Source organism: Athene noctua, chromosome 1 (assembly GCF_965140245.1).
Source record: "Athene noctua chromosome 1, bAthNoc1.hap1.1, whole genome shotgun sequence".
NCBI classification, from domain to species: domain Eukaryota; kingdom Metazoa; phylum Chordata; class Aves; order Strigiformes; family Strigidae; genus Athene; species Athene noctua.
Genome location: NC_134037.1, coordinates 187,091,324 through 187,116,141, shown reverse-complemented (window position 1 = coordinate 187,116,141; position 24,818 = coordinate 187,091,324).

Genomic DNA, 24,818 nt, shown 5'->3' with positions numbered 1-24,818 from the left:
GCTTCCCCCAGGGAGGGCTGGCTGGGGCACGGCCAGTCCCTGTGCTCGCAGGGCTGCTGGCCTAAGTCCTGAGCCACGGGAGAAGCCGCTGCATCTCCTTGGTTGTGTGCTGCCGGGGCAAGGTGGGGTGTGACAGACTCTGCCGGGGGGTGTTGAGGCAGTGGAGAAGGAACGACCATTGCCCCATTCAGAGTGTGTGCCAGGGTCTGCTGTTCTGCCAGTGGCTGCCGAGCCGGTGCCTGCACCGCAGCCTCAACCTCGGCCAGGACCTCGCTCAGGAGGCACTGGACTGTGTCCTGCAGAGCTGTGTCGTAGGCTGCGGGGCTCTGCGGGGCAGGCGCCTGGCTCTCGGCCTCTGCTGCTGTGGCCCGCTCGCTGAGGACCAGAGAAGATGGTGCCTCCTCTTGTGCGGATGATGGAGCGGGTGCTGCTGGCAGCAGAGACAGCCTGCGGCAGCTGCTGGCAGCTCCTGCTGGCTGAGCAGTGGGTGCGTGCCGGGGTGCCGCTGCATCCTTGGGGAGAGACATCCAGCTTGGCCAACGAGGTCTCTCCGCCCGTGTCAGCCTTTTGTGGGTGCTGGCAGCTCCTGCTGGCTGAGCAGGGGTTGTGTTTGTGGGTGCTGCTGCATCCTTGGGGAGAGGCATCCAGCTTGGCCAACGAGGTTTCTCCTCCCACGTCAGTATGATGGGGGGCAGTGTCCTGCACACCCAGCTCTCCGTTAGCACGAGTAACTGAGGCAAGAGGATGAGTGACTGCAGCCCTTGTTCCTGCTCTCGCACGTCCCAGCTAGAAGAGCTGCTCTGTCTGGGCAGCGCTACCAGCGCCTGGGCAGTGCTCGGCCCTGCAGGCGTCTGCTGACTGACTCCCAGAGCCAGCTGGGTAGAGCGCTGGACCCCCCATGGCCCTCTGGGAAACTCCCAGGAGCCCCACTTAGCGGCTCCCACCATGCCACCCGGGGTGGCCCTCTCCTCGGGGCAGCTCAGTGCTTTCCTAATGCACCAGTGGCCTCTCCTTCCGGCCTCGTCCCTGACCTGCTGCCGCTTGTTCTCTCTCGGCAGCTGCTTTAGGGGCTGGGAGTGGCCCTTCTTCTCACCACCCATGGCTATCTCTGGCATCTCCTGCCACAGACCTGCCATGCGTTTCGCCCAGGAGATTTGCTGCCTCCTTAGGAAGCGTCTGCTCTCCTGAGTGTGCGGGCACGCCGGGGCTCTCTCGCCTTAAATACCCCCACGGTCACGGCACGGGTCCCGCGTCACAATGGTCTCCAGGGAAGATGAGGCCCCCGCATCACAATGCCCTGGCTGTGGCCATGGAAACGGCCGCGCCCGTGGGCCTGCACCTTATCCCAAGGCATTGTTCCCACACAGGGTCCGTGACGTCACAATGGTCTGCAGGGACGATGAGGACCCCTCACACAAAGCACTCGCGGTGGTCATGGAGACAGCCACGCCCGTGGGCCTGCGCCTTGTCCCCAGGCATTGCTCCCATACAGGGCCCCTGGGCCCGGAGATGATTTACATTTGTTAAATTACTATTTTAGATCTATAACCATATTGCTGCTTCTCTCTCATGAGTGAAATCTCATCGCGCAATCCATGACAGGAGCTTGCTAAGAACACACAAGTAAGTTGATGGAGCTGATGGGAGTGACAGAGGAACATGTTCCGTTTGAAACGCTATTTCATGCAGATGAGCCTGTCCACTCAGAAACACACTATTCAGTCACTTGGATTACACTAGCACTTTTATCATGTAGTTTGGGCGATCATGGTTGCTTCTTGTTCTTCACAGATACCTCTCCCAAGATGCTCATGCAGGAGACATCGGCTAGAAAAGCCACTGATTCTCAGAAGCCTCTCTTTTTTGCTTTCTGCCCAAACTGAAATATTTTTCTAGCTTTCAGGAAGGAACGGGATTGTCCAGAACTGCATGAAACTGTGAAACTTTGCTGGGCGAGTGAAGTCGTCAGCTGTTATTTTGTGACTGCAATATTCAGCAAATAGATGGCAGCACTAATTCGACCCTACTCTTCAACCCCTCCAGGGGTGGGGACTCCACCACCTCCCTGGGCAGCCCATTCCAACGCCTACAACCCGTTCTGTATATAAATGCTTCCTAATATCCCCTCTAAACCTTCCTCATGGTAATATCTTACGTCTCAGATGATGTTATGTCAAATAAGTTCTGGTTATTCCAGCATCATTTCTTACTCTGTAGGATGCTGTGGTTTCATTAAGCATGCTGAAACTAAAAAGAAAACAGTATTTTAGAAAAGTACCAAGTGATTTGGGATCTGTGTATTCACTTCTAAAAATTCATGTTACCCCAGTTCTTTTTCACCTAAAGAGCAAGACTTTCAAAAACCTGAGAGACTTGTCACTCTTCAAAATCTGCATTGGAAAACTCTTGTCTTAGGGCTCCTAAGCTACTTCTGAAAATGTGGCAGGACTGAAAAGAATACAAACTGTTTATTCGAGAGCTTGAACTTGTGAGTGGATATAGAGTTGCAATTAAAGACAAAGAGGTTAATGGCATTTGATCTGTGTCCGTGAGTTTGTCGCTTGGCAAAGAGATAATTTCCTGCCTGAGGAGCTGAGGTGGCGTACTCCCCCCAAACCTCTCTTCTCAAAGCAATAGCCACCAAAGGCGGATGTGACGGCTCTACCTGGTTTCAGACAGACTCTAGAATAACACCGCACCACATAAAGGCCATAAAACTCAACAGCTTCAGGGCTAGTTGAGCATGTGCCAATCAAAATATGGCTGGTATGAAAACATGACGGTAAGTCAATCATCTCCCTCCATAAATAGTGGTCAGGCCAGGGCCCGTTGAGCTCTCAGCATGGCAGCGGGCCGCACAACAGGATCTCCCCTTGAGTAGTGACGCATCTCAAGGTTACCCTGGAGGTTGAGAGGGTTCTGATTGCACGAGGTACTCGTTAAGTGAATCGGGAATAAGCATGCTGAAACTTTGACATCTTAGCAAAGTAATGCAAACGATGGGAGGGCACACATACATAATGCTACAGATATCAACTGCCGAGCCAGTCTGGGACTAGGAGAGGATCCAGCCGCACCTAGACTCCTCTCTGAGAAGGAGTCTTCTAAGGGTGTCCTTTCTGAACCTTGTGACTCAACAGGAGGGTCTCCCTGACAGCTTTGTCCGACTCTGTCCTCAATGCGCTAAATATCCAGTGAACCTTGCCGTCAAATCTTGTTTGCTAAACCCCTGTCGCATTTACCATCAAAGTTTGTTACATCGCTGTTTTGTGTCAATAAACATATTGCCACTTCTCTCTTACAACTGAATTCCATCACTCCATCCCTGACAAAATGGCATAGTTGGCAGGATGACTAGTAGTATCACTGATTACAGACGGAGGCATGGAGTGAATGAGAGGCCCAGCTTCTCAGAAGAATGGGCTCCTGAAAATTGGCATAACTGAGAAGCCGCTGAAGAGCGCCTGAAAGTAACTAGGGCCCACACACAGGATGGAAAAGATAAAGGAGTTATCTCACAGGGGCCAGCCACCGCTGGAGCCCACTCCGCTGCTACCGAACACTGCCCCCCCCAACAAACCACACACACCAAGCAGTGCCGGGACTGCCCGAGGACAGAGGTTGTCTCCGAAGACGGGCACCGTGGAGCGAGGCCAGTGGATGCCTCGGCTGGTCGGGAGCTGGAGCGCCGGAGGCACGGGCGGAGACCAAGGTCACGGTCTCTGCCCGGCCTGGAGGGAGCACAGGGTCTCTCCAGCTCTGCCTGCCGGCACGGGCCTTCCCTTGCCCTGTCTGTCTTCTGAGACGGATCAGGCACAGACAGGCTCTGGGGGAAAAGGCATCTTTTATTGTTCTCAGAAAAAGTCCATGGCCGGCGAGCACCGTGTCCTCAGGGCAGCTGAGTGCCCGAGGCGCACGCACATCATGCAGCCGTCCCTCGCAGGGTGCTCCCTCTGGACGCCACGCTGGCTCAGGGCCCGCTGCCATCTCCGGGGTCCGCCTGGCGCTGCCAGCGGGGAGCTACTCCTCTTCTTGTCCTGCCCTGCAGGTACAGCAGCAGAAAGCTCTGCGCAGAGCCTTGAGCGCCCTCCTGAAGAGGGAGGGCCTTCGCCGTTGAACGGGGCCATGTGGGAGGACAGCCATGCCTGCGTATGAAGAAAAGCTGCAGCTGCGGGGTAGGGCAGGCAACAGGCAAGCTCCCGCCTGCCCCCCGACACCCGGGGCTTCCCCCAGGGAGGGCTGGCTGGGGCACGGCCAGTCCCTGTGCTCGCAGGGCTGCTGGCCTAAGTCCTGAGCCACGGGAGAAGCCGCTGCATCTCCTTGGTTGTGTGCTGCCGGGGCAAGGTGGGGTGTGACAGACTCTGCCGGGGGGTGTTGAGGCAGTGGAGAAGGAACGACCATTGCCCCATTCAGAGTGTGTGCCAGGGTCTGCTGTTCTGCCAGTGGCTGCCGAGCCGGTGCCTGCACCGCAGCCTCAACCTCGGCCAGGACCTCGCTCAGGAGGCACTGGACTGTGTCCTGCAGAGCTGTGTCGTAGGCTGCGGGGCTCTGCGGGGCAGGCGCCTGGCTCTCGGCCTCTGCTGCTGTGGCCCGCTCGCTGAGGACCAGAGAAGATGGTGCCTCCTCTTGTGCGGATGATGGAGCGGGTGCTGCTGGCAGCAGAGACAGCCTGCGGCAGCTGCTGGCAGCTCCTGCTGGCTGAGCAGTGGGTGCGTGCCGGGGTGCCGCTGCATCCTTGGGGAGAGACATCCAGCTTGGCCAACGAGGTCTCTCCGCCCGTGTCAGCCTTTTGTGGGTGCTGGCAGCTCCTGCTGGCTGAGCAGGGGTTGTGTTTGTGGGTGCTGCTGCATCCTTGGGGAGAGGCATCCAGCTTGGCCAACGAGGTTTCTCCTCCCACGTCAGTATGATGGGGGGCAGTGTCCTGCACACCCAGCTCTCCGTTAGCACGAGTAACTGAGGCAAGAGGATGAGTGACTGCAGCCCTTGTTCCTGCTCTCGCACGTCCCAGCTAGAAGAGCTGCTCTGTCTGGGCAGCGCTACCAGCGCCTGGGCAGTGCTCGGCCCTGCAGGCGTCTGCTGACTGACTCCCAGAGCCAGCTGGGTAGAGCGCTGGACCCCCCATGGCCCTCTGGGAAACTCCCAGGAGCCCCACTTAGCGGCTCCCACCATGCCACCCGGGGTGGCCCTCTCCTCGGGGCAGCTCAGTGCTTTCCTAATGCACCAGTGGCCTCTCCTTCCGGCCTCGTCCCTGACCTGCTGCCGCTTGTTCTCTCTCGGCAGCTGCTTTAGGGGCTGGGAGTGGCCCTTCTTCTCACCACCCATGGCTATCTCTGGCATCTCCTGCCACAGACCTGCCATGCGTTTCGCCCAGGAGATTTGCTGCCTCCTTAGGAAGCGTCTGCTCTCCTGAGTGTGCGGGCACGCCGGGGCTCTCTCGCCTTAAATACCCCCACGGTCACGGCACGGGTCCCGCGTCACAATGGTCTCCAGGGAAGATGAGGACCCCGCATCACAATGCCCTGGCTGTGGCCATGGAAACGGCCGCGCCCGTGGGCCTGCACCTTATCCCAAGGCATTGTTCCCACACAGGGTCCGTGACGTCACAATGGTCTGCAGGGACGATGAGGACCCCTCACACAAAGCACTCGCGGTGGTCATGGAGACAGCCACGCCCGTGGGCCTGCGCCTTGTCCCCAGGCATTGCTCCCATACAGGGCCCCTGGGCCCGGAGATGATTTACATTTGTTAAATTACTATTTTAGATCTATAACCATATTGCTGCTTCTCTCTCATGAGTGAAATCTCATCGCGCAATCCATGACAGGAGCTTGCTAAGAACACACAAGTAAGTTGATGGAGCTGATGGGAGTGACAGAGGAACATGTTTCGTTTGAAACGCTATTTCATGCAGATGAGCCTGTCCACTCAGAAACACACTATTCAGTCACTTGGATTACACTAGCACTTTTATCATGTAGTTTGGGCGATCATGGTTGCTTCTTGTTCTTCACAGATACCTCTCCCAAAATGCTCATGCAGGAGACATCGGCTAGAAAAGCCACTGATTCTCAGAAGCCTCTCTTTTTTGCTTTCTGCCCAAACTGAAATATTTTTCTAGCTTTCAGGAAGGAACGGGATTGTCCAGAACTGCATGAAACTGTGAAACTTTGCTGGGCGAGTGAAGTCGTCAGCTGTTATTTTGTGACTGCAATATTCAGCGAATAGATGGCAGCACTAATTCGACCCTACTCTTCAACCCCTCCAGGGGTGGGGACTCCACCACCTCCCTGGGCAGCCCATTCCAACGCCTACAACCCGTTCTGTATATAAATGCTTCCTAATATCCCCTCTAAACCTTCCTCATGGTAATATCTTACGTCTCAGATGATGTTATGTCAAATAAGTTCTGGTTATTCCAGCATCATTTCTTACTCTGTAGGATGCTGTGGTTTCATTAAGCATGCTGAAACTAAAAAGAAAACAGTATTTTAGAAAAGTACCAAGTGATTTGGGATCTGTGTATTCACTTCTAAAAATTCATGTTACCCCAGTTCTTTTTCACCTAAAGAGCAAGACTTTCAAAAACCTGAGAGACTTGTCACTCTTCAAAATCTGCATTGGAAAACTCTTGTCTTAGGGCTCCTAAGCTACTTCTGAAAATGTGGCAGGACTGAAAAGAATACAAACTGTTTATTCGAGAGCTTGAACTTGTGAGTGGATATAGAGTTGCAATCAAAGACAAAGAGGTTAATGGCATTTGATCTGTGTCCGTGAGTTTGTCGCTTGGCAAAGAGATAATTTCCTGCCTGAGGAGCTGAGGTGGCGTACTCCCCCCAAACCTCTCTTCTCAAAGCAATAGCCACCAAAGGCGGATGTGACGGCTCTACCTGGTTTCAGACAGACTCTAGAATAACACCGCACCACATAAAGGCCATAAAACTCAACAGCTTCAGGGCTAGTTGAGCATGTGCCAATCAAAATATGGCTGGTATGAAAACATGACGGTAAGTCAATCATCTCCCTCCATAAATAGTGGTCAGGCCAGGGCCCGTTGAGCTCTCAGCATGGCAGCGGGCCGCACAACAGGATCTCCCCTTGAGTAGTGACGCATCTCAAGGTTACCCTGGAGGTTGAGAGGGTTCTGATTGCACGAGGTACTCGTTAAGTGAATCGGGAATAAGCATGCTGAAACTTTGACATCTTAGCAAAGTAATGCAAACGATGGGAGGGCACACATACATAATGCTACAGATATCAACTGCCGAGCCAGTCTGGGACTAGGAGAGGATCCAGCCGCACCTAGACTCCTCTCTGAGAAGGAGTCTTCTAAGGGTGTCCTTTCTGAACCTTGTGACTCAACAGGAGGGTCTCCCTGACAGCTTTGCCCGACTCTGTCCTCAATGCGCTAAATATCCAGTGAACCTTGCCGTCAAATCTTGTTTGCTAAACCCCTGTCGCATTTACCATCAAAGTTTGTTACATCGCTGTTTTATGTCAATAAACATATTGCCACTTCTCTCTTACAACTGAATTCCATCACTCCATCCCTGACAAAATGGCATAGTTGGCAGGATGACTAGTAGTATCACTGATTACAGACGGAGGCATGGAGTGAATGAGAGGCCCAGCTTCTCAGAAGAATGGGCTCCTGAAAATTGGCATAACTGAGAAGCCGCTGAAGAGCGCCTGAAAGTAACTAGGGCCCACACACAGGATGGAAAAGATAAAGGAGTTATCTCACAGGGGCCAGCCACCGCTGGAGCCCACTCCGCTGCTACCGAACACTGCCCCCCCCAACAAACCACACACACCAAGCAGTGCCGGGACTGCCCGAGGACAGAGGTTGTCTCCGAAGACGGGCACCGTGGAGCGAGGCCAGTGGATGCCTCGGCTGGTCGGGAGCTGGAGCGCCGGAGGCACGGGCGGAGACCAAGGTCACGGTCTCTGCCCGGCCTGGAGGGAGCACAGGGTCTCTCCAGCTCTGCCTGCCGGCACGGGCCTTCCCTTGCCCTGTCTGTCTTCTGAGACGGATCAGGCACAGACAGGCTCTGGGGGAAAAGGCATCTTTTATTGTTCTCAGAAAAAGTCCATGGCCGGCGAGCACCGTGTCCTCAGGGCAGCTGAGTGCCCGAGGCGCACGCACATCATGCAGCCGTCCCTCGCAGGGTGCTCCCTCTGGACGCCACGCTGGCTCAGGGCCCGCTGCCATCTCCGGGGTCCGCCTGGCGCTGCCAGCGGGGAGCTACTCCTCTTCTTGTCCTGCCCTGCAGGTACAGCAGCAGAAAGCTCTGCGCAGAGCCTTGAGCGCCCTCCTGAAGAGGGAGGGCCTTCGCCGTTGAACGGGGCCATGTGGGAGGACAGCCATGCCTGCGTATGAAGAAAAGCTGCAGCTGCGGGGTAGGGCAGGCAACAGGCAAGCTCCCGCCTGCCCCCCGACACCCGGGGCTTCCCCCAGGGAGGGCTGGCTGGGGCACGGCCAGTCCCTGTGCTCGCAGGGCTGCTGGCCTAAGTCCTGAGCCACGGGAGAAGCCGCTGCATCTCCTTGGTTGTGTGCTGCCGGGGCAAGGTGGGGTGTGACAGACTCTGCCGGGGGGTGTTGAGGCAGTGGAGAAGGAACGACCATTGCCCCATTCAGAGTGTGTGCCAGGGTCTGCTGTTCTGCCAGTGGCTGCCGAGCCGGTGCCTGCACCGCAGCCTCAACCTCGGCCAGGACCTCGCTCAGGAGGCACTGGACTGTGTCCTGCAGAGCTGTGTCGTAGGCTGCGGGGCTCTGCGGGGCAGGCGCCTGGCTCTCGGCCTCTGCTGCTGTGGCCCGCTCGCTGAGGACCAGAGAAGATGGTGCCTCCTCTTGTGCGGATGATGGAGCGGGTGCTGCTGGCAGCAGAGACAGCCTGCGGCAGCTGCTGGCAGCTCCTGCTGGCTGAGCAGTGGGTGCGTGCCGGGGTGCCGCTGCATCCTTGGGGAGAGACATCCAGCTTGGCCAACGAGGTCTCTCCGCCCGTGTCAGCCTTTTGTGGGTGCTGGCAGCTCCTGCTGGCTGAGCAGGGGTTGTGTTTGTGGGTGCTGCTGCATCCTTGGGGAGAGGCATCCAGCTTGGCCAACGAGGTTTCTCCTCCCACGTCAGTATGATGGGGGGCAGTGTCCTGCACACCCAGCTCTCCGTTAGCACGAGTAACTGAGGCAAGAGGATGAGTGACTGCAGCCCTTGTTCCTGCTCTCGCACGTCCCAGCTAGAAGAGCTCGTCTGTCTGGGCAGCGCTACCAGCGCCTGGGCAGTGCTCGGCCCTGCAGGCGTCTGCTGACTGACTCCCAGAGCCAGCTGGGTAGAGCGCTGGACCCCCCATGGCCCTCTGGGAAACTCCCAGGAGCCCCACTTAGCGGCTCCCACCATGCCACCCGGGGTGGCCCTCTCCTCGGGGCAGCTCAGTGCTTTCCTAATGCACCAGTGGCCTCTCCTTCCGGCCTCGTCCCTGACCTGCTGCCGCTTGTTCTCTCTCGGCAGCTGCTTTAGGGGCTGGGAGTGGCCCTTCTTCTCACCACCCATGGCTATCTCTGGCATCTCCTGCCACAGACCTGCCATGCGTTTTGCCCAGGAGATTTGCTGCCTCCTTAGGAAGCGTCTGCTCTCCTGAGTGTGCGGGCACGCCGGGGCTCTCTCGCCTTAAATACCCCCACGGTCACGGCACGGGTCCCGCGTCACAATGGTCTCCAGGGAAGATGAGGCCCCCGCATCACAATGCCCTGGCTGTGGCCATGGAAACGGCCGCGCCCGTGGGCCTGCACCTTATCCCAAGGCATTGTTCCCACACAGGGTCCGTGACGTCACAATGGTCTGCAGGGACGATGAGGACCCCTCACACAAAGCACTCGCGGTGGTCATGGAGACAGCCACGCCCGTGGGCCTGCGCCTTGTCCCCAGGCATTGCTCCCATACAGGGCCCCTGGGCCCGGAGATGATTTACATTTGTTAAATTACTATTTTAGATCTATAACCATATTGCTGCTTCTCTCTCATGAGTGAAATCTCATCGCGCAATCCATGACAGGAGCTTGCTAAGAACACACAAGTAAGTTGATGGAGCTGATGGGAGTGACAGAGGAACATGTTCCGTTTGAAACGCTATTTCATGCAGATGAGCCTGTCCACTCAGAAACACACTATTCAGTCACTTGGATTACACTAGCACTTTTATCATGTAGTTTGGGCGATCATGGTTGCTTCTTGTTCTTCACAGATACCTCTCCCAAGATGCTCATGCAGGAGACATGGGCTAGAAAAGCCACTGATTCTCAGAAGCCTCTCTTTTTTGCTTTCTGCCCAAACTGAAATATTTTTCTAGCTTTCAGGAAGGAACGGGATTGTCCAGAACTGCATGAAACTGTGAAACTTTGCTGGGCGAGTGAAGTCGTCAGCTGTTATTTTGTGACTGCAATATTCAGCGAATAGATGGCAGCACTAATTCGACCCTACTCTTCAACCCCTCCAGGGGTGGGGACTCCACCACCTCCCTGGGCAGCCCATTCCAATGCCTACAACCCGTTCTGTATATAAATGCTTCCTAATATCCCCTCTAAACCTTCCTCATAGTAATATCTTACGTCTCAGATGATGTTATGTCAAATAAGTTCTGGTTATTCCAGCATCATTTCTTACTCTGTAGGATGCTGTGGTTTCATTAAGCATGCTGAAACTAAAAAGAAAACAGTATTTTAGAAAAGTACCAAGTGATTTGGGATCTGTGTATTCACTTCTAAAAATTCATGTTACCCCAGTTCTTTTTCACCTAAAGAGCAAGACTTTCAAAAACCTGAGAGACTTGTCACTCTTCAAAATCTGCATTGGAAAACTCTTGTCTTAGGGCTCCTAAGCTACTTCTGAAAATGTGGCAGGACTGAAAAGAATACAAACTGTTTATTCGAGAGCTTGAACTTGTGAGTGGATATAGAGTTGCAATCAAAGACAAAGAGGTTAATGGCATTTGATCTGTGTCCGTGAGTTTGTCGCTTGGCAAAGAGATAATTTCCTGCCTGAGGAGCTGAGGTGGCGTACTCCCCCCAAACCTCTCTTCTCAAAGCAATAGCCACCAAAGGCGGATGTGACGGCTCTACCTGGTTTCAGACAGACTCTAGAATAACACCGCACCACATAAAGGCCATAAAACTCAACAGCTTCAGGGCTAGTTGAGCATGTGCCAATCAAAATATGGCTGGTATGAAAACATGACGGTAAGTCAATCATCTCCCTCCATAAATAGTGGTCAGGCCAGGGCCCGTTGAGCTCTCAGCATGGCAGCGGGCCGCACAACAGGATCTCCCCTTGAGTAGTGACGCATCTCAAGGTTACCCTGGAGGTTGAGAGGGTTCTGATTGCACGAGGTACTCGTTAAGTGAATCGGGAATAAGCATGCTGAAACTTTGACATCTTAGCAAAGTAATGCAAACGATGGGAGGGCACACATACATAATGCTACAGATATCAACTGCCGAGCCAGTCTGGGACTAGGAGAGGATCCAGCCGCACCTAGACTCCTCTCTGAGAAGGAGTCTTCTAAGGGTGTCCTTTCTGAACCTTGTGACTCAACAGGAGGGTCTCCCTGACAGCTTTGTCCGACTCTGTCCTCAATGCGCTAAATATCCAGTGAACCTTGCCGTCAAATCTTGTTTGCTAAACCCCTGTCGCATTTACCATCAAAGTTTGTTACATCGCTGTTTTATGTCAATAAACATATTGCCACTTCTCTCTTACAACTGAATTCCATCATCCCTGACAAAATGGCATAGTTGGCAGGATGACTAGTAGTATCACTGATTACAGACGGAGGCATGGAGTGAATGAGAGGCCCAGCTTCTCAGAAGAATGGGCTCCTGAAAATTGGCATAACTGAGAAGCCGCTGAAGAGCGCCTGAAAGTAACTAGGGCCCACACACAGGATGGAAAAGATAAAGGAGTTATCTCACAGGGGCCAGCCACCGCTGGAGCCCACTCCGCTGCTACCGAACACTGCCCCCCCCAACAAACCACACACACCAAGCAGTGCCGGGACTGCCCGAGGACAGAGGTTGTCTCCGAAGACGGGCACCGTGGAGCGAGGCCAGTGGATGCCTCGGCTGGTCGGGAGCTGGAGCGCCGGAGGCACGGGCGGAGACCAAGGTCACGGTCTCTGCCCGGCCTGGAGGGAGCACAGGGTCTCTCCAGCTCTGCCTGCCGGCACGGGCCTTCCCTTGCCCTGTCTGTCTTCTGAGACGGATCAGGCACAGACAGGCTCTGGGGGAAAAGGCATCTTTTATTGTTCTCAGAAAAAGTCCATGGCCGGCGAGCACCGTGTCCTCAGGGCAGCTGAGTGCCCGAGGCGCACGCACATCATGCAGCCGTCCCTCGCAGGGTGCTCCCTCTGGACGCCACGCTGGCTCAGGGCCCGCTGCCATCTCCGGGGTCCGCCTGGCGCTGCCAGCGGGGAGCTACTCCTCTTCTTGTCCTGCCCTGCAGGTACAGCAGCAGAAAGCTCTGCGCAGAGCCTTGAGCGCCCTCCTGAAGAGGGAGGGCCTTCGCCGTTGAACGGGGCCATGTGGGAGGACAGCCATGCCTGCGTATGAAGAAAAGCTGCAGCTGCGGGGTAGGGCAGGCAACAGGCAAGCTCCCGCCTGCCCCCCGACACCCGGGGCTTCCCCCAGGGAGGGCTGGCTGGGGCACGGCCAGTCCCTGTGCTCGCAGGGCTGCTGGCCTAAGTCCTGAGCCACGGGAGAAGCCGCTGCATCTCCTTGGTTGTGTGCTGCCGGGGCAAGGTGGGGTGTGACAGACTCTGCCGGGGGGTGTTGAGGCAGTGGAGAAGGAACGACCATTGCCCCATTCAGAGTGTGTGCCAGGGTCTGCTCTTCTGCCAGTGGCTGCCGAGCCGGTGCCTGCACCGCAGCCTCAACCTCGGCCAGGACCTCGCTCAGGAGGCACTGGACTGTGTCCTGCAGAGCTGTGTCATAGGCTGCGGGGCTCTGCGGGGCAGGCGCCTGGCTCTCGGCCTCTGCTGCTGTGGCCCGCTCGCTGAGGACCAGAGAAGATGGTGCCTCCTCTTGTGCGGATGATGGAGCGGGTGCTGCTGGCAGCAGAGACAGCCTGCGGCAGCTGCTGGCAGCTCCTGCTGGCTGAGCAGTGGGTGCGTGCCGGGGTGCCGCTGCATCCTTGGGGAGAGACATCCAGCTTGGCCAACGAGGTCTCTCCGCCCGTGTCAGCCTTTTGTGGGTGCTGGCAGCTCCTGCTGGCTGAGCAGGGGTTGTGTTTGTGGGTGCTGCTGCATCCTTGGGGAGAGGCATCCAGCTTGGCCAACGAGGTTTCTCCTCCCACGTCAGTATGATGGGGGGCAGTGTCCTGCACACCCAGCTCTCCGTTAGCACGAGTAACTGAGGCAAGAGGATGAGTGACTGCAGCCCTTGTTCCTGCTCTCGCACGTCCCAGCTAGAAGAGCTGCTCTGTCTGGGCAGCGCTACCAGCGCCTGGGCAGTGCTCGGCCCTGCAGGCGTCTGCTGACTGACTCCCAGAGCCAGCTGGGTAGAGCGCTGGACCCCCCATGGCCCTCTGGGAAACTCCCAGGAGCCCCACTTAGCGGCTCCCACCATGCCACCCGGGGTGGCCCTCTCCTCGGGGCAGCTCAGTGCTTTCCTAATGCACCAGTGGCCTCTCCTTCCGGCCTCGTCCCTGACCTGCTGCCGCTTGTTCTCTCTCGGCAGCTGCTTTAGGGGCTGGGAGTGGCCCTTCTTCTCACCACCCATGGCTATCTCTGGCATCTCCTGCCACAGACCTGCCATGCGTTTCGCCCAGGAGATTTGCTGCCTCCTTAGGAAGCGTCTGCTCTCCTGAGTGTGCGGGCACGCCGGGGCTCTCTCGCCTTAAATACCCCCACGGTCACGGCACGGGTCCCGCGTCACAATGGTCTCCAGGGAAGATGAGGCCCCCGCATCACAATGCCCTGGCTGTGGCCATGGAAACGGCCGCGCCCGTGGGCCTGCACCTTATCCCAAGGCATTGTTCCCACACAGGGTCCGTGACGTCACAATGGTCTGCAGGGACGATGAGGACCCCTCACACAAAGCACTCGCGGTGGTCATGGAGACAGCCACGCCCGTGGGCCTGCGCCTTGTCCCCAGGCATTGCTCCCATACAGGGCCCCTGGGCCCGGAGATGATTTACATTTGTTAAATTACTATTTTAGATCTATAACCATATTGCTGCTTCTCTCTCATGAGTGAAATCTCATCGCGCAATCCATGACAGGAGCTTGCTAAGAACACACAAGTAAGTTGATGGAGCTGATGGGAGTGACAGAGGAACATGTTTCGTTTGAAACGCTATTTCATGCAGATGAGCCTGTCCACTCAGAAACACACTATTCAGTCACTTGGATTACACTAGCACTTTTATCATGTAGTTTGGGCGATCATGGTTGCTTCTTGTTCTTCACAGATACCTCTCCCAAGATGCTCATGCAGGAGACATCGGCTAGAAAAGCCACTGATTCTCAGAAGCCTCTCTTTTTTGCTTTCTGCCCAAACTGAAATATTTTTCTAGCTTTCAGGAAGGAACGGGATTGTCCAGAACTGCATGAAACTGTGAAACTTTGCTGGGCGAGTGAAGTCGTCAGCTGTTATTTTGTGACTGCAATATTCAGCGAATAGATGGCAGCACTAATTCGACCCTACTCTTCAACCCCTCCAGGGGTGGGGACTCCACCACCTCCCTGGGCAGCCCATTCCAACGCCTACAACCCGTTCTGTATATAAATGCTTCCTAATATCCCCTCTAAACCTTCCTCATGGTAATATCTTACGTCTCAGATGATGTTATGTCAAATAAGTTCTGGTTATTCCAGCATCATTTCTTACTCTGTAGGATGCTGTGGTTTCATTAAGCATGCTGAAACTAAAAAGAAAACAGTATTTTAGAAAAGTACCAAGTGATTTGGGATCTGTGTATTCACTTCTAAAAATTCATGTTACCCCAGTTCTTTTTCACCTAAAGAGCAAGACTTTCAAAAACCTGAGAGACTTGTCACTCTTCAAAATCTGCATTGGAAAACTCTTGTCTTAGGGCTCCTAAGCTACTTCTGAAAATGTGGCAGGACTGAAAAGAATACAAACTGTTTATTCGAGAGCTTGAACTTGTGAGTGGATATAGAGTTGCAATCAAAGACAAAGAGGTTAATGGCATTTGATCTGTGTCCGTGAGTTTGTCGCTTGGCAAAGAGATAATTTCCTGCCTGAGGAGCTGAGGTGGCGTACTCCCCCCAAACCTCTCTTCTCAAAGCAATAGCCACCAAAGGCGGATGTGACGGCTCTACCTGGTTTCAGACAGACTCTAGAATAACACCGCACCACATAAAGGCCATAAAACTCAACAGCTTCAGGGCTAGTTGAGCATGTGCCAATCAAAATATGGCTGGTATGAAAACATGACGGTAAGTCAATCATCTCCCTCCATAAATAGTGGTCAGGCCAGGGCCCGTTGAGCTCTCAGCATGGCAGCGGGCCGCACAACAGGATCTCCCCTTGAGTAGTGACGCATCTCAAGGTTACCCTGGAGGTTGAGAGGGTTCTGATTGCACGAGGTACTCGTTAAGTGAATCGGGAATAAGCATGCTGAAACTTTGACATCTTAGCAAAGTAATGCAAACGATGGGAGGGCACACATACATAATGCTACAGATATCAACTGCCGAGCCAGTCTGGGACTAGGAGAGGATCCAGCCGCACCTAGACTCCTCTCTGAGAAGGAGTCTTCTAAGGGTGTCCTTTCTGAACCTTGTGACTCAACAGGAGGGTCTCCCTGACAGCTTTGTCCGACTCTGTCCTCAATGCGCTAAATATCCAGTGAACCTTGCCGTCAAATCTTGTTTGCTAAACCCCTGTCGCATTTACCATCAAAGTTTGTTACATCGCTGTTTTGTGTCAATAAACATATTGCCACTTCTCTCTTACAACTGAATTCCATCACTCCATCCCTGACAAAATGGCATAGTTGGCAGGATGACTAGTAGTATCACTGATTACAGACGGAGGCATGGAGTGAATGAGAGGCCCAGCTTCTCAGAAGAATGGGCTCCTGAAAATTGGCATAACTGAGAAGCCGCTGAAGAGCGCCTGAAAGTAACTAGGGCCCACACACAGGATGGAAAAGATAAAGGAGTTATCTCACAGGGGCCAGCCACCGCTGGAGCCCACTCCGCTGCTACCGAACACTGCCCCCCCCAACAAACCACACACACCAAGCAGTGCCGGGACTGCCCGAGGACAGAGGTTGTCTCCGAAGACGGGCACCGTGGAGCGAGGCCAGTGGATGCCTCGGCTGGTCGGGAGCTGGAGCGCCGGAGGCACGGGCGGAGACCAAGGTCACGGTCTCTGCCCGGCCTGGAGGGAGCACAGGGTCTCTCCAGCTCTGCCTGCCGGCACGGGCCTTCCCTTGCCCTGTCTGTCTTCTGAGACGGATCAGGCACAGACAGGCTCTGGGGGAAAAGGCATCTTTTATTGTTCTCAGAAAAAGTCCATGGCCGGCGAGCACCGTGTCCTCAGGGCAGCTGAGTGCCCGAGGCGCACGCACATCATGCAGCCGTCCCTCGCAGGGTGCTCCCTCTGGACGCCACGCTGGCTCAGGGCCCGCTGCCATCTCCGGGGTCCGCCTGGCGCTGCCAGCGGGGAGCTACTCCTCTTCTTGTCCTGCCCTGCAGGTACAGCAGCAGAAAGCTCTGCGCAGAGCCTTGAGCGCCCTCCTGAAGAGGGAGGGCCTTCGCCGTTGAACGGGGCCATGTGGGAGGACAGCCATGCCTGCGTATGAAGAAAAGCTGCAGCTGCGGGGTAGGGCAGGCAACAGGCAAGCTCCCGCCTGCCCCCCGACACCCGGGGCTTCCCCCAGGGAGGGCTGGCTGGGGCACGGCCAGTCCCTGTGCTCGCAGGGCTGCTGGCCTAAGTCCTGAGCCACGGGAGAAGCCGCTGCATCTCCTTGGTTGTGTGCTGCCGGGGCAAGGTGGGGTGTGACAGACTCTGCCGGGGGGTGTTGAGGCAGTGGAGAAGGAACGACCATTGCCCCATTCAGAGTGTGTGCCAGGGTCTGCTGTTCTGCCAGTGGCTGCCGAGCCGGTGCCTGCACCGCAGCCTCAACCTCGGCCAGGACCTCGCTCAGGAGGCACTGGACTGTGTCCTGCAGAGCTGTGTCGTAGGCTGCGGGGCTCTGCGGGGCAGGCGCCTGGCTCTCGGCCTCTGCTGCTGTGGCCCGCTCGCTGAGGACCAGAGAAGATGGTGCCTCCTCTTGTGCGGATGATGGAGCGGGTGCTGCTGGCAGCAGAGACAGCCTGCGGCAGCTGCTGGCAGCTCCTGCTGGCTGAGCAGTGGGTGCGTGCCGGGGTGCCGCTGCATCCTTGGGGAGAGACATCCAGCTTGGCCAACGAGGTCTCTCCGCCCGTGTCAGCCTTTTGTGGGTGCTGGCAGCTCCTGCTGGCTGAGCAGGGGTTGTGTTTGTGGGTGCTGCTGCATCCTTGGGGAGAGGCATCCAGCTTGGCCAACGAGGTTTCTCCTCCCACGTCAGTATGATGGGGGGCAGTGTCCTGCACACCCAGCTCTCCGTTAGCACGAGTAACTGAGGCAAGAGGATGAGTGACTGCAGCCCTTGTTCCTGCTCTCGCACGTCCCAGCTAGAAGAGCTCGTCTGTCTGGGCAGCGCTACCAGCGCCTGGGCAGTGCTCGGCCCTGCAGGTGTCTGCTGACTGACTCCCAGAGCCAGCTGGGTAGAGCGCTGGACCCCCCATGGCCCTCTGGGAAACTCCCAGGAGCCCCACTTAGCGGCTCCCACCATGCCACCCGGGGTGGCCCTCTCCTCGGGGCAGCTCAGTGCTTTCCTAATGCACCAGTGGCCTCTCCTTCCGGCCTCGTCCCTGACCTGCTGCCGCTTGTTCTCTCTCGGCAGCTGCTTTAGGGGCTGGGAGTGGCCCTTCTTCTCACCACCCATGGCTATCTCTGGCATCTCCTGCCACAGACCTGCCATGCGTTTCGCCCAGGAGATTTGCTGCCTCCTTAGGAAGCGTCTGCTCTCCTGAGTGTGCGGGCACGCCGGGGCTCTCTCGCCTTAAATACCCCCACGGTCACGGCACGGGTCCCGCGTCACAATGGTCTCCAGGGAAGATGAGGCCCCCGCATCACAATGCCCTGGCTGTGGCCATGGAAACGGCCGCGCCCGTGGGCCTGCACCTTATCCCAAGGCATTGTTCCCACACAGGGTCCGTGACGTCACAATGGTCTGCAGGGACGATGAGGACCCCTCACACAAAGCACTCGCGGTGGTCATGGAGACAGCCACGCCCGTGGGCCTGCGCCTTGTCCCCAGGCATTGCTCCCATACAGGGCCCCTGGGCCCGGAGATGATTTACATTTGTTAAATTACTATTTTAGATCTATAACCATATTGCTGCTTCTCTCTCATGAGTGAAATCTCATCGCGCAATCCATGACAGGAGCTTGCTAAGAACACACAAGTAAGTTGATGGAGCTGATGGGAGTGACAGAGGAACATGTTTCGTTTGAAACGCTATTTCATGCAGATGAGCCTGTCCACTCAGAAACACACTATTCAGTCACTTGGATTACACTAGCACTTTTATCATGTAGTTTGGGCGATCATGGTTGCTTCTTGTTCTTCACAGATACCTCTCCCAAGATGCTCATGCAGGAGACATGGGCTAGAAAAGCCACTGATTCTCAGAAGCCTCTCTTTTTTGCTTTCTGCCCAAACTGAAATATTTTTCAAGCTTTCAGGAAGGAACGGGATTGTCCAGAACTGCATGAAACTGTGAAACTTTGCTGGGCGAGTGAAGTCGTCAGCTGTTATTTTGTGACTGCAATATTCAGCGAATAGATGGCAGCACTAATTCGACCCTACTCTTCAACCCCTCCAGGGGTGGGGACTCCACCACCTCCCTGGGCAGCCCATTCCAACGCCTACAACCCGTTCTGTATATAAATGCTTCCTAATATCCCCTCTAAACCTTCCTCATGGTAATATCTTACGTCTCAGATGATGTTATGTCAAATAAGTTCTGGTTATTCCAGCATCATTTCTTACTCTGTAGGATGCTGTGGTTTCATTAAGCATGCTGAAACTAAAAAGAAAACAGTATTTTAGAAAAGTACCAAGTGATTTGGGATCTGTGTATTCACTTCTAAAAATTCATGTTACCCCAGTTCTTTTTCACCTAAAGAGCAAGACTTTCAAAAACCTGAGAGACTTGTCACTCTTCAAAATCTGCATTGGAAAACTCTTGTCTTAGGGCTCCTAAGCTACTTCTGAAAATGTGGCAGGACTGAAAAGAATACAAACTGTTTATTCGAGAGCTTGAACTTGTGAGTGGATATAGAGTTGCAATCAAAGACAAAGAGGTTAATGGCATTTGATCTGTGTCCGTGAGTTTGTCGCTTGGCAAAGAGATAATTTCCTGCCTGAGGAGCTGAGGTGGCGTACTCCCCCCAAACCTCTCTTCTCAAAGCAATAGCCACCAAAGGCGGATGTGACGGCTCTACCTGGTTTCAGACAGACTCTAGAATAACACCGCACCACATAAAGGCCATAAAACTCAACAGCTTCAGGGCTAGTTGAGCATGTGCCAATCAAAATATGGCTGGTATGAAAACATGACGGTAAGTCAATCATCTCCCTCCATAAATAGTGGTCAGGCCAGGGCCCGTTGAGCTCTCAGCATGGCAGCGGGCCGCACAACAGGATCTCCCCTTGAGTAGTGACGCATCTCAAGGTTACCCTGGAGGTTGAGAGGGTTCTGATTGCACGAGGTACTCGTTAAGTGAATCGGGAATAAGCATGCTGAAACTTTGACATCTTAGCAAAGTAATGCAAACGATGGGAGGGCACACATACATAATGCTACAGATATCAACTGCCGAGCCAGTCTGGGACTAGGAGAGGATCCAGCCGCACCTAGACTCCTCTCTGAGAAGGAGTCTTCTAAGGGTGTCCTTTCTGAACCTTGTGACTCAACAGGAGGGTCTCCCTGACAGCTTTGTCCGACTCTGTCCTCAATGCGCTAAATATCCAGTGAACCTTGCCGTCAAATCTTGTTTGCTAAACCCCTGTCGCATTTACCATCAAAGTTTGTTACATCGCTGTTTTATGTCAATAAACATATTGCCACTTCTCTCTTACAACTGAATTCCATCATCCCTGACAAAATGGCATAGTTGGCAGGATGACTAGTAGTATCACTGATTACAGACGGAGGCATGGAGTGAATGAGAGGCCCAGCTTCTCAGAAGAATGGGCTCCTGAAAATTGGCATAACTGAGAAGCCGCTGAAGAGCGCCTGAAAGTAACTAGGGCCCACACACAGGATGGAAAAGATAAAGGAGTTATCTCACAGGGGCCAGCCACCGCTGGAGCCCACTCCGCTGCTACCGAACACTGCCCCCCCCAACAAACCACACACACCAAGCAGTGCCGGGACTGCCCGAGGACAGAGGTTGTCTCCGAAGACGGGCACCGTGGAGCGAGGCCAGTGGATGCCTCGGCTGGTCGGGAGCTGGAGCGCCGGAGGCACGGGCGGAGACCAAGGTCACGGTCTCTGCCCGGCCTGGAGGGAGCACAGGGTCTCTCCAGCTCTGCCTGCCGGCACGGGCCTTCCCTTGCCCTGTCTGTCTTCTGAGACGGATCAGGCACAGACAGGCTCTGGGGGAAAAGGCATCTTTTATTGTTCTCAGAAAAAGTCCATGGCCGGCGAGCACCGTGTCCTCAGGGCAGCTGAGTGCCCGAGGCGCACGCACATCATGCAGCCGTCCCTCGCAGGGTGCTCCCTCTGGACGCCACGCTGGCTCAGGGCCCGCTGCCATCTCCGGGGTCCGCCTGGCGCTGCCAGCGGGGAGCTACTCCTCTTCTTGTCCTGCCCTGCAGGTACAGCAGCAGAAAGCTCTGCGCAGAGCCTTGAGCGCCCTCCTGAAGAGGGAGGGCCTTCGCCGTTGAACGGGGCCGTGTGGGAGGACAGCCATGCCTGCGTATGAAGAAAAGCTGCAGCTGCGGGGTAGGGCAGGCAACAGGCAAGCTCCCGCCTGCCCCCCGACACCCGGGGCTTCCCCCAGGGAGGGCTGGCTGGGGCACGGCCAGTCCCTGTGCTCGCAGGGCTGCTGGCCTAAGTCCTGAGCCACGGGAGAAGCCGCTGCATCTCCTTGGTTGTGTGCTGCCGGGGCAAGGTGGGGTGTGACAGACTCTGCCGGGGGGTGTTGAGGCAGTGGAGAAGGAACGACCATTGCCCCATTCAGAGTGTGTGCCAGGGTCTGCTGTTCTGCCAGTGGCTGCCGAGCCGGTGCCTGCACCGCAGCCTCAACCTCGGCCAGGACCTCGCTCAGGAGGCACTGGACTGTGTCCTGCAGAGCTGTGTCGTAGGCTGCGGGGCTCTGCGGGGCAGGCGCCTGGCTCTCGGCCTCTGCTGCTGTGGCCCGCTCGCTGAGGACCAGAGAAGATGGTGCCTCCTCTTGTGCGGATGATGGAGCGGGTGCTGCTGGCAGCAGAGACAGCCTGCGGCAGCTGCTGGCAGCTCCTGCTGGCTGAGCAGTGGGTGCGTGCCGGGGTGCCGCTGCATCCTTGGGGAGAGACATCCAGCTTGGCCAACGAGGTCTCTCCGCCCGTGTCAGCCTTTTGTGGGTGCTGGCAGCTCCTGCTGGCTGAGCAGGGGTTGTGTTTGTGGGTGCTGCTGCATCCTTGGGGAGAGGCATCCAGCTTGGCCAACGAGGTTTCTCCTCCCACGTCAGTATGATGGGGGGCAGTGTCCTGCACACCCAGCTCTCCGTTAGCACGAGTAACTGAGGCAAGAGGATGAGTGACTGCAGCCCTTGTTCCTGCTCTCGCACGTCCCAGCTAGAAGAGCTGCTCTGTCTGGGCAGCGCTACCAGCGCCTGGGCAGTGCTCGGCCCTGCAGGCGTCTGCTGACTGACTCCCAGAGCCAGCTGGGTAGAGCGCTGGACCCCCCATGGCCCTCTGGGAAACTCCCAGGAGCCCCACTTAGCGGCTCCCACCATGCCACCCGGGGTGGCCCTCTCCTCGGGGCAGCTCAGTGCTTTCCTAATGCACCAGTGGCCTCTCCTTCCGGCCTCGTCCCTGACCTGCTGCCGCTTGTTCTCTCTCGGCAGCTGCTTTAGGGGCTGGGAGTGGCCCTTCTTCTCACCACCCATGGCTATCTCTGGCATCTCCTGCCACAGACCTGCCATGCGTTTCGCCCAGGAGATTTGCTGCCTCCTTAGGAAGCGTCTGCTCTCCTGAGTGTGCGGGCACGCCGGGGTCTCTCGCCTTAAATACCCCCACGGTCACGGCACGGGTCCCGCGTCACAATGGTCTCCAGGGAAGATGAGGCTCCCGCATCACAATGCCCTGGCTGTGGCCATGGAAACGGCCGCGCCCGTGGGCCTGCACCTTATCCCAAGGCATTGTTCCCACACAGGGTCCGTGACGTCACAATGGTCTGCAGGGACGATGAGGACCCCTCACACAAAGCACTCGCGGTGGTCATGGAGACAGCCACGCCCGTGGGCCTGCGCCTTGTCCCCAGGCATTGCTCCCATACAGGGCCCCTGGGCCCGGAGATGATTTACATTTGTTAAATTACTATTTTAGATCTATAACCATATTGCTGCTTCTCTCTCATGAGTGAAATCTCATCGCGCAATCCATGACAGGAGCTTGCTAAGAACACACAAGTAAGTTGATGGAGCTGATGGGAGTGACAGAGGAACATGTTTCGTTTGAAACGCTATTTCATGCAGATGAGCCTGTCCACTCAGAAACACACTATTCAGTCACTTGGATTACACTAGCACTTTTATCATGTAGTTTGGGCGATCATGGTTGCTTCTTGTTCTTCACAGATACCTCTCCCAAGATGCTCATGCAGGAGACATGGGCTAGAAAAGCCACTGATTCTCAGAAGCCTCTCTTTTTTGCTTTCTGCCCAAACTGAAATATTTTTCTAGCTTTCAGGAAGGAACGGGATTGTCCAGAACTGCATGAAACTGTGAAACTTTGCTGGGCGAGTGAAGTCGTCAGCTGTTATTTTGTGACTGCAATATTCAGCGAATAGATGGCAGCACTAATTCGACCCTACTCTTCAACCCCTCCAGGGGTGGGGACTCCACCACCTCCCTGGGCAGCCCATTCCAACGCCTACAACCCGTTCTGTATATAAATGCTTCCTAATATCCCCTCTAAACCTTCCTCATGGTAATATCTTACGTCTCAGATGATGTTATGTCAAATAAGTTCTGGTTATTCCAGCATCATTTCTTACTCTGTAGGATGCTGTGGTTTCATTAAGCATGCTGAAACTAAAAAGAAAACAGTATTTTAGAAAAGTACCAAGTGATTTGGGATCTGTGTATTCACTTCTAAAAATTCATGTTACCCCAGTTCTTTTTCACCTAAAGAGCAAGACTTTCAAAAACCTGAGAGACTTGTCACTCTTCAAAATCTGCATTGGAAAACTCTTGTCTTAGGGCTCCTAAGCTACTTCTGAAAATGTGGCAGGACTGAAAAGAATACAAACTGTTTATTCGAGAGCTTGAACTTGTGAGTGGATATAGAGTTGCAATCAAAGACAAAGAGGTTAATGGCATTTGATCTGTGTCCGTGAGTTTGTCGCTTGGCAAAGAGATAATTTCCTGCCTGAGGAGCTGAGGTGGCGTACTCCCCCCAAACCTCTCTTCTCAAAGCAATAGCCACCAAAGGCGGATGTGACGGCTCTACCTGGTTTCAGACAGACTCTAGAATAACACCGCACCACATAAAGGCCATAAAACTCAACAGCTTCAGGGCTAGTTGAGCATGTGCCAATCAAAATATGGCTGGTATGAAAACATGACGGTAAGTCAATCATCTCCCTCCATAAATAGTGGTCAGGCCAGGGCCCGTTGAGCTCTCAGCATGGCAGCGGGCCGCACAACAGGATCTCCCCTTGAGTAGTGACGCATCTCAAGGTTACCCTGGAGGTTGAGAGGGTTCTGATTGCACGAGGTACTCGTTAAGTGAATCGGGAATAAGCATGCTGAAACTTTGACATCTTAGCAAAGTAATGCAAACGATGGGAGGGCACACATACATAATGCTACAGATATCAACTGCCGAGCCAGTCTGGGACTAGGAGAGGATCCAGCCGCACCTAGACTCCTCTCTGAGAAGGAGTCTTCTAAGGGTGTCCTTTCTGAACCTTGTGACTCAACAGGAGGGTCTCCCTGACAGCTTTGTCCGACTCTGTCCTCAATGCGCTAAATATCCAGTGAACCTTGCCGTCAAATCTTGTTTGCTAAACCCCTGTCGCATTTACCATCAAAGTTTGTTACATCGCTGTTTTATGTCAATAAACATATTGCCACTTCTCTCTTACAACTGAATTCCATCATCCCTGACAAAATGGCATAGTTGGCAGGATGACTAGTAGTATCACTGATTACAGACGGAGGCATGGAGTGAATGAGAGGCCCAGCTTCTCAGAAGAATGGGCTCCTGAAAATTGGCATAACTGAGAAGCCGCTGAAGAGCGCCTGAAAGTAACTAGGGCCCACACACAGGATGGAAAAGATAAAGGAGTTATCTCACAGGGGCCAGCCACCGCTGGAGCCCACTCCGCTGCTACCGAACACTGCCCCCCCCAACAAACCACACACACCAAGCAGTGCCGGGACTGCCCGAGGACAGAGGTTGTCTCCGAAGACGGGCACCGTGGAGCGAGGCCAGTGGATGCCTCGGCTGGTCGGGAGCTGGAGCGCCGGAGGCACGGGCGGAGACCAAGGTCACGGTCTCT